The sequence below is a fragment of the Heteronotia binoei genome, chromosome 1, assembly GCF_032191835.1.
Source record: "Heteronotia binoei isolate CCM8104 ecotype False Entrance Well chromosome 1, APGP_CSIRO_Hbin_v1, whole genome shotgun sequence".
NCBI classification, from domain to species: Eukaryota; Metazoa; Chordata; class Lepidosauria; order Squamata; family Gekkonidae; genus Heteronotia; species Heteronotia binoei.
Window position 1 is genome coordinate 241,644,465 of NC_083223.1, and position 18,960 is coordinate 241,663,424.

Consider the following 18,960-nt stretch of genomic DNA (forward strand, 5'->3'; position numbering starts at 1 on the left):
TAGGATTTCATAAACTTCCTATAAGATGTTCTAGTCGCCTCGTCACGAGTGCGTCGCCATTGCCTCTCTAGCCGTCTAAGGCCTTGTTTCAGCTGGCGTAATTCCGGGGTGTACCACGGAGCCAGCTTAATCCGAGGTCGCAGAGGGCGCCGAGGTGCGATCTCCTCGATGGCCCCAGAGAGCCGGCTATTCCAGGTCTCTATCAGGCCATCAAGAGAGTCACCAGAGGGCCAGGAGTCCCGCAGGGCCATCTGGAACCGTTCCGGGTCCATTTGGCTCCGCGGGCGAGCCATAATCGGCTCCTCGCCTAAACAGGTTTGGGGGGGCATATTTACACGGGCCTTGAGGGCGAAGTGATCCGACCATGGCACAACCTCTGTGGTTATATCGCTCACTACAATCCCGGCCGCGAAGATCAGGTCTAACATGTGCCCGGCCTGGTGGGTGGGGGTTACAACAAATTGAGAGAGTCCCAGTGTCGCCATGGAAGACACTAGGTCCATCGCCTGGCTGGAGGACGGGTCATCGGCATGGACGTTGAAGTCACCCAGGATTATCAACCTTGGGTGCTCCAGCGCCCAGCCTGTCGCCGCCTCAAGCAGGGACGGCAAGGCGTTGGCCGGTGCGTTAGGCGTACGGTACACCAGCCAAATCGCCAACCCCTCTTCATCCCCCCACGCCAGTCCGGCACATTCAATGCCCTCAATCTTTGGGGCCGGGAGCGCCCTAAAGGAGTAAGCCTCCCGTGCAAATAATGCCACTCCTCCCCCCCGCCCGCTAGTCCGCGATTGATGGAAGACCGAGTAACCTGGGGGAGCTGTTTGCGAGAGGGCCACTGTATCGCCCTCCCGGATCCAGGTCTCGGTCACGCAAGCCAGGTCCGCATTCTGCTCGAGCATGAACTCTCGGAGAATTGAGGTCTTCATAACTAGAGTTATGAAGGAGCATTTGCAGCATTGTCTTTTCTGAAAGCTTCATATAGTATGTTGATGTTAGGAAGCGATCTTCCTTCCTCATGTATATGATCGTAAGATTCCCAGCAGCCAGAGCTATTACAGCCTGGAAGAGAGCAGCCCCTAGTTCAACTTCCCTTGAGGTAACGTTCATCAGGGACTCTAAGGCTTATACCAAGGTAGGCCAGTGAGCTCCCTAGGATTATATGCCCAGACACTTAGAATCCTGTGGTCAGTAGGCAAAACCCCTTATCCCAGTTATAAATCCCCCCATATCTTTGTTTCATCGTTGAATTAGCATGTGCAGGAGTGGCATACGTTTGCCAGCTATGGGTTGGGAAATAACTGGAGATTTTGGGGGAGGAGGACAGGGTTTGGGGAGGGACCTCAGCAATGTATAATGCCATAGAATCCTCTTTCCAAAGCAGTCCTTTTCTCCAGGGGAACTGATCTTGGTTGTCTGGGGATCAATTGTAATAGCAGGAGAGCTTCAGGTACCACCTGAAAGTTGGCAGCCTAGCTCAGTGGCAGAAAGTAGGGTTATCAACTGCTGCTTTAGAAATTCCTGGAGATTTGGAGATGGTGCCTAGCAAGGGTGGAGTTTGGGGCAAGGAGGGAGATCAATGTGGATGTGGTGCCATAGATAAGATGCCCTCTGAAGCTGCCATTTCCTCCAGAAAAAACTGATCTCTGTAGTCTGGAGAGCAGCTGTCATTCTGGGAGAATTCCAGGTCTCACCTGGAGGTTGGCAACCTTAGAGAGGGACACCCCTAAGGGGGAGTTTAGAATTTGGTCCAGGCCACCAATTGCTTAGCCTAGATCTATCATTCTTTGCTTTGCAGTTGAGTGCTACTGTTGCTCAGACTGAAATTTTTGCCCATTTGGAAGGCAACCCCTGCCACAAGAGTTGTCCTTCTGCCGAGCTTGTGAAATAAATAAGTAACACAGGACAAGCTATTAAGAGTTTTAATCAGGCGAGGCTTAGCCCTGCGCATAGTCGCGGGCAGGAGGGTAGCAGCGGGATGTCTCCCAACGGCTTGTAGGAATCCATTATTAATGGAGGTGTTTCCTCCTTTGCTGGGTTCACTCGTACACCGCTGGTGCTGAGGGCCAGCTGCTTTTGTGAAGAAGAGGATCACCAGCCTCTAATCCTTGGCTGAGAAGCTGAAATTCCATTAGCCGTCATGTCAAGGCCTGAAAGGATATCCTATGCAGATTCCCCACTTAGGAAAGTGTCTTTTAAGAACTTAAGAAGGCAAGAACTGCCACTCACACCACATTATGATGCTGTGGAATCTAAATTTGTATTTCAGGCAGTATTTGTAAAATCTTAAGTTCCTGAATACCAGTTCTGCTCCTTAGACAGCCATCCTGGTGTCATTTGGTGTCCTGCAGTTGGCAACAGTTTCTCTGTGGTACATGACTAGGGTTGCCAAGTCCTCCCTGGCCACCAGTATGGGATGGGAAGAGAAGAAAAGTTGGTTTTTATAGCCCACTTATCTTTTAAGGAGTCTCAAAGCAGTTTACAGTCCCCTTCCCTTCCTCACCCCACAGCAGTCACCTTGTGAGTTGGGCAGGAGGGGCTGAGAGAGGCGGGTAAGATTGCCAGATCCAGGATGAGGATGGAGCCTGGAGAGGCCAGAGGCCTCAGTGTGGTATAATACCTCCAAACAATCCATTTTCTTCAGGGGATCTGATCTCTGTAGACTAGAGATGAGCTGAAAGTCCAGGAAATCCCTGGGTGTCAAATGGAGGCTGGCATCCCTAAGTACATCCATTCTTCTGGAAGGGTATACCATAATGAGTGAAAAGTAGGGTTGCCAAGCTCCAGGAAGGACCTGGAGTTCTGGAATAGTAACATCTCCAGGCTGATCAGTTCCCCTGGAGAAAATGGCAGCTTTGAAAGGAGGGCTCTGTGGCATTACATCCCCACTGAACTCCCTCGTCTTCCCTCCCTAAGTACCACTTCCAGGTCTTCAGGAATTTCTAATAACAGTTGGCAACCTCATTGCAGAGTGTGCCTTCACTCAATGCGTGCAGGAAGACATGTGAGATGGCCTTATTCCAGAGGGCATTTGGTGAAGGTGGAAGATTTGCCTGCATTTTAAGTGTTTCTAATTGTGCTTTTTAGTCATGGACTGTATTTCATTGTGTGTTACGATTGTAGATCGTTGCTAGACCCATATGATGTTAATGTGATGCTTTGTTGGATGCTTTGAGTCTGTGGAAATGGTGCTTCAAGCAATCATTCACTGAATTTTTCTGGGTGGACAAGACCATCCAGTTATAAACAATAGTCTAGTGCAATAGTGCATGTGTGGATGCAGTCAAGATCAAAGTCTGGTACTTTTTATAGGAATTACTGAAAGAAATTGTTTTTGCTACATTCTGCTATGAATTTCACACACACACTGGCCACAATTCAACATAGAGCAGTCTCATTCCCATTGGTGTTGGGGGCTTCAGTGTATACTGGGTCATGGCCTCTGTGAAGGGTGATACATGGCCAATAGTTCTTACCAAGAGGACCATGTGGTTAATGAACTTAGCTAAAGATCTCTCTTGGGATTCTCTCAGATTTCATGGCCATGCTGTTCGATTCAAAAATTCCTGTTCACTTAGTATGAAATGTTAGTCATCTGCATTTTAAGAACATAAGAACATAAGAGAAGCCATGTTAGATCAGGCCAATGGCCCATCCAGTCCAACATTCTGTGTCACACAGCGGCCAAATATATATATATACACACACACACTGTGGTTAATAGCCACTGATGGACCTGTGCTCCATATTTTTATCTAACCTCCTCTTGAAGGTGGCTATGCTTGTGGCCGCCACCACCTCCTGTGGCAGTGAATTCCACATGTTAATCACCCTTTGGGTGAAGAAGTACTTCCTTTTATCCGTTTTAACCTTTCTGCTCAGCAATTTCATGGAATGCCCACGAGTTCTTGTATTGTGAGAAAGGGAGAAAAGTATTTCTTTCTCTACTTTCTCCATCCCATGCATTATCTTGTAAACCTCTATCATGTCACCCCGCAATCGACATTTCTCCAAGCTAAAGAGCCCTAAGCGTTTCAACCTTTCTTCATAGGGAAAGTGTTCCAGCCCTTTAATCATTCTAGTTGCCCTTTTTTAATCATTCTAGTTGCCCTTTTAATGGGCTAATGGAACTGGAGAGAAATTGTACCATTAAAACTGATGCCTAGAAGGAAGAGATAAAGCAGGTACCAAATAACAAAACAGGTAGAACAGGAAATGTGTTTGATGACGATGAGAAATGAAAAGGGGCATATCTCTACATTCCTAGATAACTCTCATACAGTTTTACCAGAACTAAATTAGGGTTGCCAGTCTCCAGATGGGTCTGGAGATCTTTCAGGATTACAGCTGTCCCCCAGACTACAGAGCTCAGTCCTCCTAGAGAAAATGGCATCTTCAGAGGGCAAACTCTATGGTATAACATGACAAGGCCAGCCCTAGGGAAGAATATTTACCGCCCCACACCCCTGGGGGCCCTAGGTGCACACGTGCACACCCCAGGCTGGGCTGCCCCTGACCCCTCCCTTCCCTGCTGCAGCACCACACTCTGCCGCCTGCCCCACCCCCACCCCCAGTATGCTCAGAGGAGTGCCACTAAAATCAGCCCTACCCATTTCCACACAGCCCGAACATCTCAGCATTCTCTCTTAAGAGAACACTGGAGGAGGCTTCACACCCCCTCCTTTATGGAACCAGAAGTGAGGGGGGAGCGAAACCTCATCAAGCATTCTCTTTAAAAAGAACAGTGAGATGCCGGGGCTGTGTCAGGTCGATTCTAGCAGCGCTCCTCTGAGTGCACCAAGGGGAGGCGGCAGAAGAGGAGTGTGGCACTGGGGGAGGGGGAGGAGGCAGGCCAGGGCAGTGGTGGTAGAATGGGGGGAAAGGAAAATTAGGCATTTGTCTTGGGGGGGAGAGCCCAATTCAGCACCCCCCTCCTGGCACCCTAGGCAAATGTCTAATTTGCCTAGTGGGCAAGCCGACTCTGAACACAGAGTTTAGGTGAAATCCCTTCTCTGATTCTTCCATTCACAGACACTTCCCCCAGATCTCAAGGAATTACCCAACCCAAAGTTGGCAACTCTATGGTGCTCCCTCTTGCTCAGCAGCCCAGCTCGTGTCTCCCACTGTCTCACATATGGTTATCTGGTATGAAGGTCTTCCAGCAAAAGATTCAAGTCAAGAGAATCCCCTCCAAGGGAAGTACGTTCTAGCTCTAGCTTTCCTGTTCAGTACACAACAAAGCAAAGGTTGTATTTTTCCCCTGAGCATTTCAAAGTATTTAAGTTATATTCTTGGCAGATGACCCTCTTGGGTTCTGTGGCTTAATTACTGACAATTGCTTTGTTTCTGTAAGGAAAATTATTTTTTAAAAAAAAACTATTTCAAGCTGCCTTGTGATTTTATGAATGTTGTCAGACACCATGGGGAGTTTTAATTACAAGGTGGGGTATAAATACTGTTATTAAGTACTGGAACCTCCCAGTGTTCTCTGCTTGCTTTCCCAACCCTAACCCCACTTCTAGTTTGGCCTTCCACCCAAGAAGTTAGCCCTTCTCTGATTGGTGAGCAACAGGCATCTAGGGAAGGAGAGGTCCAGTCCAGGTTCTGGTTTGTTTTATGGAGGGCCATATAAATGTTTCCTGATGGTGAGGCTGTGGGAAATGCCTCAAGCCCCTTGCAGAGGGGAGTTCAGGGAGCTGCTGGAAAAAGTGGTACAATCCAGACACAGGACTTCAACCACCACCATCTCTCAATGAGTAGCCAAACTGCCCGAATGCTCAACCATGTGAGTTCCCCTTCATTTCTTGAACACTGGCTGGAAGACTGAACTCGCACAGACCCCAGTGCCTTTTTCTAGAGCTGCTTCTAAGATGGTGGTGTGTGCTGGGTGCCCCACGTGACCTTGTCCAGACCTGCCGTGGAAGCCGTTAACACTTCGAGCATCCAGTTGTCCATGAATAATTGATTCCCCCCTCAGACTGGGAACGAGGAAGGGACTGTGTAGCTCCCCCAGAGGTTGCTTACCTTCTAATTAGTACAAGGAGGAGCCAGAAGGGGGTATTGATCCCCTCTTGTGGCTGCTGTAGATTAGAGGTTGTCATTTCTTCCTTTTGTCTGGAACTTCACAAACAAGCAAGAACAGGCAGCATTTTCCCATCAACTCTTGCAGCTGAAGGTCAGAAGAAGCCTGGAAAGCCATAGGGTTACCAAAGTCCAGGTGAGGCCTGGAGATTTCCTAGTATTACAACTGCTCTTCAGATTACAGAGATCAGTTCCCCTGAAGGAAATGGTAGTTTTAGAAGGTGGACTCTATGGCATCACAATCCTATTCCACTCCCTCCCTGCCCAAAACTCTGTTCTTTCCTGGCACCACCCCAAATCTCCAGGAACTTCCCAATTTATTGTTGGGAACCCTAGAAGCTATCAGATTCCTTCTGGCCTTTGCTCCAAGGAAGAATCTTCTCATGTGTCCACCTCCTGCTTCCCCAATTAACCTGCATCATAAAAAAGACAGATAGCAAAAAAGGGATCAGGAGCAATTACGCTGCATACTAATAGACAGCATAAGCCCAATGTGCCCTGCTAGGGAAATATATGCAGCAGCAATGCTCCTTTACAGACTGCAAAACAAGGTTGCCACTTTGTTGTAGGCAAAGGCTCTTTTGCCTTTAACAACTGCTTGAGAGGCAGGAATCAAGAGATAGTTTTTCACATCAGTTTGTCTCCATGGAAGGCAAGGCTTCATCTGCTGACAATTTTATTAGCATGGTTTGGGGTACAGGAATTTCTAAGGTATTAGTACTCTTTGTTCTGTGCCAATATTTGGCAAGCAAGTTGCCAACTGACCATTAAAATATCCTGATGTACTCTTGTGCAGTGTTCCCTCTAAGCTGAATTAGCACGAGCTAGCTCACAGATTTTTAGCCTTCAGCTCACAGGTTTTTCTCTTAGCTCAGGAAAAAATGGCCCCAGAGTACACTAATTTTTAATGCCAATAGCTCACAACTTTAATGCCAGTAGCTCACAAAATAGAATTTTTGTTCACAAGACTCTGCAGCTTAGAGGGAACATTGCTCTTGTGTAGCTTGAAGTGTAAAAATAGAGCTTCACAGCATAGAGATTTAGACCTGCTGATGCCTGCATACCAATCTTCTGCCAATAGCATAGAAGCAAAGGTCAATCAGAAAGTGGACAACTTGAAAAGCCAAACAGAAAATAATTGGAACTAGTGTTGCTAGCTTCGTACCTTTCATGACACAGGTGTCTTTAAAAGCTACACTACAGAAGAAACTCAGCAGAAGACACTTTCCCTGCCACTGTACCCACAGCTTAATCTGCTGGATTTCTTCTTGTTGCACCACCACTAAAGGCATAGGAGCCCTGCTAGAAAAAAAAACTTGGCAGTTGGACAAGTGAGCCAAAATTTCATGGTTACAGTTGGACAAGTGAGCCAAAGCCCTTCCAAGCTTACCACCTATTGGGTTTTCTATATATGCACTTCCTTGCCAGGATTGGGAGCTATGGAATGGATGATCAACAGTTTGCTTGTCACTTCTGCATAGTTGCCTGAACCAGAGCAATGTCTACAAAGTACTCTGTGTCACAAAACCATAACAGAAGCCATGTTGGATCAGGCCAATGGCCCATCCAATTCAACACTATCACACAGTGGCCAAACCCCACCCCCAGGTGCCATCAGGAAGTCCACCAGCAGGGCCAAAACTCCAGAAGCCCTCCTACTGTTGCCCCCAAGCATCAAGAATACAGAGCATCACTGCCCCAGACATATTGCTTCATCTATACTTTGTGGCCAATAGCTACTGACAGACCTCTGCTCCAGATGTTTATCCAATCCCCTCTTGAAGCAGTCTATGCTTGTAGCCAGCCACCACTACTTCCTGCAGCAGTGACTTCCACATGCTAACTATTCTTTGGGTGAAGAAGCACTTCCTTTTATCTGTTCTAAGCCTCTGCTCATTAATTCTATTGAGTGCCCATGAGTTCCTGTAATGTGAGAAAAGTACTTCTTTCTCCACCTTCTCTATCCCATACATAATTTTGTAAATCTCTATCATGTCTCCCCTCAGTCAACATTTCTCCGAGCTAAACAGCCCCAAGCACTTTAACCTTTCTTCATAGGGAAAGTGTCCCATCCCTTTAATCATTTGAGTTGCCCTTTTCTACACTTTTTCCAATGCTAGAATATCTTTTTTGAGGTGCAGTGACCAGAACTGTACACGGTACTCCAAATGAGGCTGCAGCATAGATTTATACAGGGGCATTATGATACTGGCTGATTTGTTTTCCATCATCTTCCTAATAATCCCCAATGTAGCATTTGCCCTTTTTTATTGCAGTTACACACTGAGTTGACATCTTCAGTGAGTTATTACCACACTCAAGATTTCTCTCCTGGTCAGTTACTGCCACTTCAGGCCCCATCAGCAAATAACCCCATCACCACTAGATTAGGAGAAGGGTGTAGATGCAGCAAGCTAAAATCCCAAAGCCATTCATTTTGGCAATTGAGTTCAACTCTTACGGTTGCCAACAGGCCTGGAGAAAAATGTTCTCTGTCTTAATGAAGGCTTACGGCATGGAAATGTGCAACTGACGCATTTTATAGTATGAAAGTAAACATCCCATAATGCTTCTAAAGGGACAGGACATTTTTCTCCAGGCTAGGTGGCAGCCCTGTGACTTCCCCTTCACTTCCCAAATGGTGATTTCCCCTCCCCACCCCCCCACGCACACATATACACACACTGACTTAAATTTAACCTTGGATTTATCACAAGCCTTTCAGCATATCAGCCCATTGGGCTATCAAGGCACAAACTGCCTCTTCTTACTAGCAGGAGCTCTCCAAGGTCTTTTTGCCTCATTGCTACACTAAATCCTTTTAAGTCAAGCTTGAACCTGGGACCTTCTGTATTCACATCCAGCGCTCTGCCACTGAGCTACAACCCCTCCAGGCTACTCCCTGGGTAACTGAGAGCTTTGTCTGGTCGCCAGAGACCAGCACAGATTCTGTTTCCTGGACTGCTGCCCAGTCGATTTCTTTTTCCCCAGCCCAGCTTTCTATGAATGAAGCAAATGGAGTTGGCTGAGTGCCTAAAAGCTTTTTATCAATGGAATCAACAGTTTGTCAGATCAGCAGCAATGATGAGTCATAGGGAGGTCCTGTTACTGCTCCGGCACACCTTGGGCTGCAGAGGTCACTGGGCTGCAGAGGTTGCCGGGCGTTCATCAGTATTCACTGCAGAGCAGAGAGGCTGCAGCACTTTTGCTTGTATCTTTCATGACAGCACTTCCAGCTGTGTTTGTGGACAACTGTGTGTCCTTGCAATGCTGTTAAATGCTCCCTTCCCCGAGGCAACTCTGTACAAGAGTTAGTGAAACACACAAAGGCAGAAAGACACTGACCTCTTCAAACTATGTCACTCACGCATGTCCTTTCCATACATATTGGATCTCAGGTCCTACTGTGGGTCAGATGTCACAAGTGAGTTTTCTCCTCCATTTCTGCACATGTTGAGCAGAAGCCTAGAGAAACAAAATATCCTGACTCTTTAAGAGAAGCTTAATGCATGGAAAGGGGCAGCTGAATATTTTCGTGGTATGACGTTAATAACATCACCTACTAAATAACATCCTTTTAAGCCTGTGTTAAAGGGACAGGGCATTTCTTTTACTCCAAGCAGTTGGCTACCCTAGCTGAGCAGGTTTGTTGTGAGAATACACATACATGCTAAAATGTTCTTGGTTTCAGTTCTTTCTCTCTCAGGAGGTGCATCTGAACTCCAGTGCCATGCATGCATTTACACACATACAGATGTACAAAGCCACTGTGCAGTTTCTCTTTTTTCAGTCACTCTCATAGGGAGCAATCCTGAACAAGTCCATTCAGAAGCATGTCCTATTATATTCAATGGGTTTTACTACTGGGTTAAATGAAAAAAAAAATCATCATCATTTGCCTTGAACCACAGAACCTTTTCACAGTGTCCCCAGTTCTCCACATTTCTGATTAAGGGGAAAATGCTGTTCAGAACAAATTACAAAGATGACCTGACTCCAACAGTAATAAGAGAAAGAATTTTTACTTGCAAAATAGAAGCACATGACATATTCATGTAGGTACATTTAACTTACTGTGAACAGATTAACTTCAAGAAAGCTTAACTTGCTACAGCTCCATGCCCATGTAAGAGGAAGAAGAGAGGTCCTGTATAAGATAAAACGGAAGGCAAGCAGTGGCCCAAGAGGTTCAGCATTTAACCCATGGGTAGAGACAATTGCCAAGTGTACCCAAGGGAGAGAATTCTCTTAACCCTTTCCCTCCCAGATCCTCTTGCATGCTGAATTACAATATTCAACATTTACTCTTGCAAGTGTCTTTAGTATTGCAGCCAGAATCCTATGTCTAGATGGTGAATGTTGCTGGGTCACAGCTATTCTTTAAGTTCAACAAAACTTATTGCAAGATTTAAACCACTTGTAAAACAGATAGATATATTTTAATCCACAGCTTCAAGAGCCAAGCCAGGTTATATGCTGTACTAACAATAAAAATAATATACTAAAATGAGTAGGGAGTGGACCATCAGCCACTGATTCTTGATGCAAGTACGAGAGAACTCTGAGAGAAAGCAGAGAAGCTCTGAGAGAGAGCAGAGAATAACTGCTATAAGGGTGAGGTTTGGCTTTCTAAGCAGCTGGGGAAGTTGCTGAAAATTTCTGAGTTTGTGTGACTGCTGAAAATTCTGAGTTTGTGGTTGCTGGGGAACTGCTGTCTGTTTGGTTTGAGTGGGCTGAAGGTGATTGTTGCTGATTGTTAGGAGTGGCTGTGTTCCCCACCCTCTTTGCATTATTAAGCTGTGCCTTGCCAGAGGCTCTTGGCCTGTGGCTCTTAGCCTAGGGGCTGTGTAAGGACCAGGAATCCAGATCCCTATTTTCAATGTGCTCCCAATAAGGTAAGTAGACCCTCCAGAAAGAGAGCCACATAAACAAACAGGATTTAAAAGGGGACTGTATATTTTTGAAAAAAACTATCATGAAGGTAGAATGCCAGCAGGAGGGTGGGGGCTTTCCAGTGTTTTGCACTTAGTGTCACATGTATGACTATCTGTCCACAGGACAGAAGTCTTGGGTGTGTTCTTGATGCAAGGAGCTCCTGGTCCTCAGGGAACGAGTTCGTACCCTTGAGGTCGAGGTGACTGACCTGGAGAAGCAGAAACAGTCATTTAGGCACTCAGAGAAGATTCTCAGGGACATATTAGATGAGCCCCACTCTGAAGGTGGCAGCCCCGTTGCTGCCAGGGAGCATGAGGGTCGAGAGGGAACAGGGCACCATGCTGAGGATAAGGGGACTGCGCCCTCAGTAGGGACCTATTCTTCAGTTGGTGAGTGGATATCCTTTCGCTCCAAGGAACCATCCTTGGGCAGGGAGAGAGGGGGGTCTTGGTAGTTGGTGATTCGATCCTTAGGCAAGTAGACAGCTGGGTGACAAAACCGCGAACTGACCGTATGGTGACTTGCCTGCCTGGTGCAAAGGTAGCGGACATTACATGTGTTGTAGATAGGCTGATAAGACAGTGCTGGGGAGGAGCCAGTGGTCGTGGTGCATGTTAGCACAAACGATGTGGGGAAATGCAGTCATGAGGTCCTGGAGGAAAAAGTTAGGCTGCTAGGCAGGAGACTTAAGGCCAAGACCTCCAAGGTAGCCTTCTCAGAAGTGCTACCTGTTCCATGTGCAGGGCTGGAGAGACCGGCACAAATTAGAAGTCTCAATGTGTGGATGAGACGATGGTGTAGGGAGGAAGGGTTTAAGTTTGTTAGGCACTGGGATGCTTTCTGGAACAAGCGGGAGCTGTACAAAAGAGATGGTCTCCACTTGTCCCCAGATGGAACCAAGTTGCTGGCACTTAAAATCAAAAAGGTGGCAGACCAGTTTTTAAATAAAATCTTGGGGGAAAGCCGACAAGAGATGAAATGTCTCTTGTTCAGGAGGACTCATCTCAAAGGGTTAGCTGTTACTTTTCTACCAGGTAATGGATCAGAGTTGTCCACTGAGATGGTGACAAACAGTATGGGCTGCCTGCCAAAGTCTCGAGGTGGCAGAGGAAGGTTGCGGGCCTAGCTTGCCTGGAAAATTATAGATGTTTGTATACAAATGCTAGAAGTGTTCGAAGTAAAATTGGTGAGTTGGAATGTTTAGTGTTGGGAGAAACATAGACATTGTGGGAATTTCAGAAACTTGATGGAATGAGGAGAATCAGTGGGACATGGTGACTCCTGGATATAAGTTATATCGGAAGGATAGGGAGGGAAGGGTTGGAGGTGGGTTGGCTCTGTATGTCAGGGTATACAGTCCAGTAAGACTGAGGTCAAAGAATTAGATTCCCTTCTAGAAATGCTTTGGGTCAAAATAGAGGGCCCAAAAGGAAATTTAACTATGGGAGTTTGTTATCGCCCACCAAATCAAAAGATAGAAGACGATTATAATATGATGGAAGGATGGAAGCAAGACTGTGATCATGCAGGCAAAAAGGGACTATTAGGAGCATATGGCAAAAAACATGAAGACCAACAATAAAAATTTCTTCAAATATATTAGAAGCAGGAAACCAGCCAGGGAGGCAGTGGGGCCCTTGGATGACCAAGGGTTCAAAGGAGTACTGAAGGAGGACAGGGAAATGGCTGAGAAGCTGAATGCATTTTTTGCCTCCATCTTCACTGTGGAAGACGAGAAGTGTTTGCCCGCTCCAGAACTACCAATTTTGGAAGGGTTGTTGAAAGACCTGAGTCAGATTTTATTTTTATTTATTTATTTATTTATTTTATGATTTATATCCCACCCTTCCCACCAAGTGGCTCAGACTGAGGTGACAAGAGAGGAGGTCCTACAACTGATTGACAAATTAAAAACTAATAAGTCACCAAGCCCGGGTGGCATACATCCAAGAGTTCTGAAAGAACTCAGAGTTGAACTTGTGGATCTCCTGAAAAAAATATGTAATCTTTCATTGAAATCTGCCTCCATTCCGGAGGACTGGAAGGTAGCAATTGTCACCCCCATCTTTAAAAAGGGTTCCAAAGGAGAGCTGGGAAATTACAGGCCAGTCAGTCTGACTTTAAAACTGGGAAAGTTGGTAGAAACCATTATCAAGGAAAGAATGAGTAGGCACATTGATGAACACAAGTTATTGAGGAAGACTCAGCATAGGTTCTGTAAGGGAAGATCTTGCCTCACTAACCTGTTACAGTTCTTTGAGGGGGTGAACAAGCATGTAGACAAAGGGGACGCAATAGATGTTTACCCTGACTTCCAGAAAGCTTTTGATAAAGTTCCTCATCAAAGGCTCCTTAGTAAGCTCGAGAGTCATGGAGTTAAAAGACAGGTCCTCTTGTGGATCAAAAACTGGCTAATTAATAGGAAGCAGAGAGTGAGTATAAATTGGCAGTCTTCACAGTGGAAGACGATAAGCAGTGGGGTGCCGCAGGGCTCAGTACTGGGTCCCATGCTCCTTAACTTGTTCATTAATGATCTAGAGTTGGGAGTAAGCAGTGAAGTGGCTAAGTTTGCAGATGACACTAAATTGTTCAGGGTGGTGAGAACCAGAGAGGATTGTGAGGCACTCCAAATGGATCTGTTGAGGCTGGGTGAGTGGGCGTCAACGTGGCAGATGAGGTTCAATGTGGACAAGTCCAAAGTAATGCACATTGGGGCCAAAAATCCCAGCTACAAATACAAGTTGATGGGTTGTGAACTGGCAGAGACTGACCAAGAGAGAGATCTTGGGGTCGTGGTAGATAACTCACTGAAAATGTCAAGAGGGTGTGCGATTGCAATAAAAAAGCCCAACGCCATGCTGGGAATTATTAGGAAGGGAATTGAAAACAAATCAGCCAGTATCATAATGCCCCTGTATAAATCAATGGTGCGGTCTCATTTGGAGTACTGTGTGCAATTCTGGTCACTGCACCTCAAAAAGGATATTATAGCATTGGAAAAAGTGCAGAAAAGGGCAACTAGAATGATTAAAGGGTTGGAACACTTTCCCTATGAAGAAAGGTTAAAACACTTGGGGCTCTTTAGCTTGGAGAAATGTCGACTGCGGGGTGACATGATAGAGGTTTACAAGATTATGCATGGGATGGAGAAGGTAGGGAAAGAAGTCCTTTTCTCCCTTTCTCACAATACAAGAACTTGTGGGCATTCAATGAAATTGCTGAGCAGTCAGGTTAAAATGGATAAAAGGAAGTACTTCTTCACCCAAAGGGTGATTAACATGTGGGATTCACTGCGACAGCAGGTGGTGGCGGCTACAAACATAGCTAGCTTCAAGAGGGGATTGGATAAAAATATGGAGCAGAGGTCCATCAGTGGCTATTAGCCACATTGTATGTGTGTATGTGTATTTTGGCCACTGTGTGATACAGAGTGTTGGACTGGATGGGCGTGATCCAACATGGCTGCTCTTATGTTCTTATGAAAGGTTATGTTGCCTTTGAAAGCTTCTGGCTACTCCAAGAGTCTAGCAGCACAGTCCTGAACTGAGTGGTGTCCTTTTAAATCACTGGGCTTAGATGGGTACATATATATATGAAGCTGCCTTCTACTGAATCAGACCCTTGGTCCATCAAAGTCAGTATTGTCTTCTCAGACTGGCAGCGGCTCTCCAGGGTCTCAGGCTGAGGTTTTTCACACCTATTTGCCTGGACCCTTTTTGGGAGATGCCAGAGATTGAACCTGGGACCTTCTGCTTCCCAAGCAGATGCTCTACCACTGAGCCACCGTCCCTCCCTATCTGCTGGAAAGGCACAAACCAGGTGCTCATGAGAAGTCCAAAAGACTATCCCTTTGGCAAAAAAAAAAGGCTATTTATTTCATATTTATATCTTGCCTCATACCAGAAGACTTCTGGGAAAAATAACAAAAAGCATGTTTAAAAGATTAATCAGTTCCATCCACTATAGCAAGCCCACATAGTACAGTGCTGTGGTTAGATTGTCAGAGGAAGACGAGCAGAGTTCAAATTCCTCTCTCAGCTATGTGTAGTGGAGAAGAGCATGCATTACATGGCACTTGATCCAACTTGGCAGTAACTGTCAGTATCAGAAAATTTAACTGTTTAGGCTCTGAATTGCTGCCTCAAATCAGATTTCCTTAGGAGATGGACATCAAGGAAAAGCCCATTTCTTCTGGAAGTATTTCCTTGTCCGTTCTAGTCTCCATAGACATGGATCCTGCCTTACCAACTTTCCTCCCACCCCCCAAAATGTATACAACCAGTAACATTCCAAGCCAACCTTGTGCAAGGTGGGAGATTTAACAATTTCCCTTAGGGTGTGTGTGTGTTTTAATCCAAAAGTAGAATTTATGTTTATAAGTGCAAGATAAAGAAAAGAGCAATCCTTCAAAACAGTGCAACAGCACAAAAGGTGGAAAAAGCAACTACTCACTAACAATAAAAAAGAATAAAAAGTCTATTTTTCTAAGAATTATATACATCAGCAGAATTATATACAATATACTTATATAATTATATACATCCATAACTTATATAATTATATAAGTTCATAACTACTTGCAAGAAAACTTGCAGGATAAAAATCAAAATGAGTGACATCTCTGAAAGTTAGTTCAGTCCTGAGAACACTTTCTTGAGAGTAATCCCCCATTCAATAGATTTAGGGCTGAGTAGGATTCTGAGTACACTTTTTTTTAGGATTGTAGTTTCTGACTAAGCCATAATTAGCAGATATCTTTAGCAATTACATATCCTTTGCTCTTAAGGGAAGGCCATCTTCTATGGTAATTTCCAGTGACTGAAGGTTTATTATCCAATTCCCTTACTTTCTGATCCCCATATTAGAGGTTCAGGAGTCTAGGGGTGCTTGGCCAATCACAAGGTGAATTGTGATGTGCCCCACAGTCAAGGCCAATAAAAGTGGGTTTTTATGAATCAGTGCTGTCCATCTGCACCATTTAATGTGGAGTGCAGAACCTGGCCGCCCTTTTGTGAGCTGTTCACAAAGATGTCTCTTGGGCAGGATGTAACTGGATGAACTATTCATTAGCAATTAGACCTATTATCTTCCATGGAGGTGTGCATCAAGAATGCTTGCCAGAGAGCAGTCAGGTCTCTTGCATAATAAATCAGTCAAGCCCTCCCACAGCTTTTTATGCACAGCTGGGTCTCCCAGTTGTGTTTCTGCTTCAACTGAGGAAGGGAACACAGGAGAAGTGTGGCAGCTAAGCAAAGGTTCAGGTGGGTAGCCGTGCTGGTCTTAAGCAACAGAACAAAGTTTGAGTCCAGTGACACCTTTAAGAACAACAAAATTTAAGTCTGGATGTATAATTTTTCATGTTCATGCTTATAACCAGAATTAAACTTTGTTGGTCTTAAAGGTGCCACTAGACTCAAGCAATGCCCTCCCCACCCTCTGTCAGTGTTTTCTTCCATTCTCACCCTCCACCATGCCCTTCTCCCATTTGTAGTGAAAAAGCTTTAAGCTTTAAAGATATCACTATTTTCCCCTGAATATATACAACAAGCTTACATTCTACTATCTCAGTCTCCAAAATATAAATAAAATTGTAAAAGTCGCTGTAGCAATTCAGCTGGATTTTGCACCTAGAACACAGAATGTCATTCCCAACATGTAGGTCAATGCTTATTCTGATGGCTTGGGCTTCAAGGAAGACCTCTCGCTAAGTGGGTTGTTGTAATCTCCCCTCTGAAATCTATCCTATTTCTATCCCACCCTTCCTCCAAGAGGGAGGCAGCACAGTATAGCCTGATTTCATCATATCTCAGAAACTAAGCAGGGTCGGTATGTAGAAGCAAGACCACCTGAGTGTACTTTCCAGCAGAAAGCACCTTTGCTTTTTTACTTGCCTTGAATGTCTCTTGCTGGGTTCACCATAAGTCAGTTGCAACTTGACGCCATTTTACACACCGCACACTTCCTCCAGGAAGCCCAGAGTAGCATACCTCATTTTATTTGATCACAAAAACGAGGTAGATTAGGCCAGAGTGTATGACCAACTCAGTATCACCTGATTATGTGAACATCACAAGGTTACTTTGTACAGTCAATAAACTGAATTACTATGTGCCTTTTTAATGTTACTGAGATTAGCAAATTCACCCTGTCTGATGCTCAAGTACATCCTAGCACTTGTAGCTGCTTATGTATTACTTCTGTAGCTTCCACTGTGAGTTGCCTTTCTATTAAATGGGGGCTACCCAGCACAGTGCTCTGCAGCAAACAGTATGTGCAAGTCTTCAGTGGTTCATGGCCAGACTCTAGTTGCATGGTTGCTCTTCTTTTGATAAGGAGAAACAGAAGATAGAGGAGAATTATACTTACTATTTGGGGGGGGGAGGGTAGGGAGGAGAAGCTGTGGCTCAGTGGTAGAGCATCTGTGTGGCATGCAAAAAGCCCCAGGTTCAATCCTCCAGCATCTCCAGTTGAAAAGGCCAGGTGATGTGATAGACCTCACCCTGAGACCCTGGAGAGTTGTGCTCAGTCTGAGTAGACAATACTGGCCTTGATGGACCAAGGATCTGATTCAGTATAAGGCAGCTTCATGTGTTCATTAAGGCTCACACTAGTGCTGTAAGTGGTTGGGGCCAGGAATTCTGGGAAACAAAACAAACTGCTATCAGCTCTGTGATAAATGTTGTGGGAAATGGGCATTGTACGTGATAGCCATAGCTCACTGATAAAGAACATTCCTTGTATGCGGAAAGCCCTGGGTTCAATCTCAAATCCAAAGGGGAGCAAGGCTGAGGAAGACCTCCTCTTCTCAACACCTGGCAGAGTCCATGCTTATCAGAGTAGACAACACTAGGCTAAATGACCCAAATGTTAGATTATTATTTATTATTTATTTACAAGAGTTATATTCCACCAGGGTCACTGTGACTGGTTATACAGAAAGCCCCCCTCTCACCCTCCAATCCTTTGAGGGCTGTGCACGAACACCAGGGTCAGTGTCCAGGTTCAGCACAATTGGGGCCCCACCAAGGCCTACATAGTGTCAGAAGGCCCATCTTGGCTTGAGCCATTCTCCCACTCCCAAAAGGGAGAAGCATGTGGAGTGAGTTGCCCTGCTCACCTCCCCATCCATCCAGAAAGCACTGCCATGTTGCAGGAACTCTCACTTGCTCCTTTTCAACTGGCCAGTCCAGACGTAGCTTAAAGGACTGTGAGAAAGTCTTCCTTGACTGCTGAAGCAGGAGCACAACTGGGGGACAGGAAGTGGCTACCAGTGGCTGAGCAGAACGGCACTTTGAATCCCAGTGCCCAAGGGCCAATGAAAACCCATGGCTAGCCCCAAGCAGCAAGCTGAATGGGGATTAAAAAAAAACCCTCTTGTACATTAAATGAACCGTCAGCCTTCATTTTAAAAATCCAAAGTGTTATATCATTACAAACTTTAGCCAGCAATTTCATATCACTCTGGGGAAAATCAGATTGGTTTTTTTCACTGTACCACTGTTTACAGATTCAACATGGAGAAACTTCCAAGCTATATAAGCAGATAATTGGGGGGAGAATATTGCTTGGGGGTTTTTAAGACAATGAATGAGCACGGATAGGCATTTACCAAGAAGCACATCACTACACCAAACCAGTATAGGCAATTTTGCTTATATAGAGGTTAGGTAGTAAGGGACTTTTGAGCAAACTTCGGAGGATGGTGGAAGACAGGAGGGCCTAGTGTGACTTTGTCTATGGGGTCGCAAAGAGTCAGACTCAACTGTGTGACTGAACAACAAAGTAAGAGCCTCTGCGTATCAAAAATGGAGATCCTTAGACTGCAGAAGTTTTGAGAAATTCTGTTCTCTATAGGGCTGCCAATTCCAGGTTTATTTTATTTTATTTATTTATTTGGTGACTTCTATCCCGCCCTTCCCACAAGTGGCTCAGGGCGGCTTACAACGA

The 18,960-nt window shown here is 45.4% G+C and overlaps 1 protein-coding gene across 1 annotated transcript in view; it reads left to right on the forward strand.

Annotated features, from left to right (window-relative positions):
- Positions 1-18,960, forward strand: part of XKR6 (XK related 6) — a 261,555-nt gene that overhangs the window by 134,296 nt on the left and 108,299 nt on the right. The window lies entirely within an intron of this gene.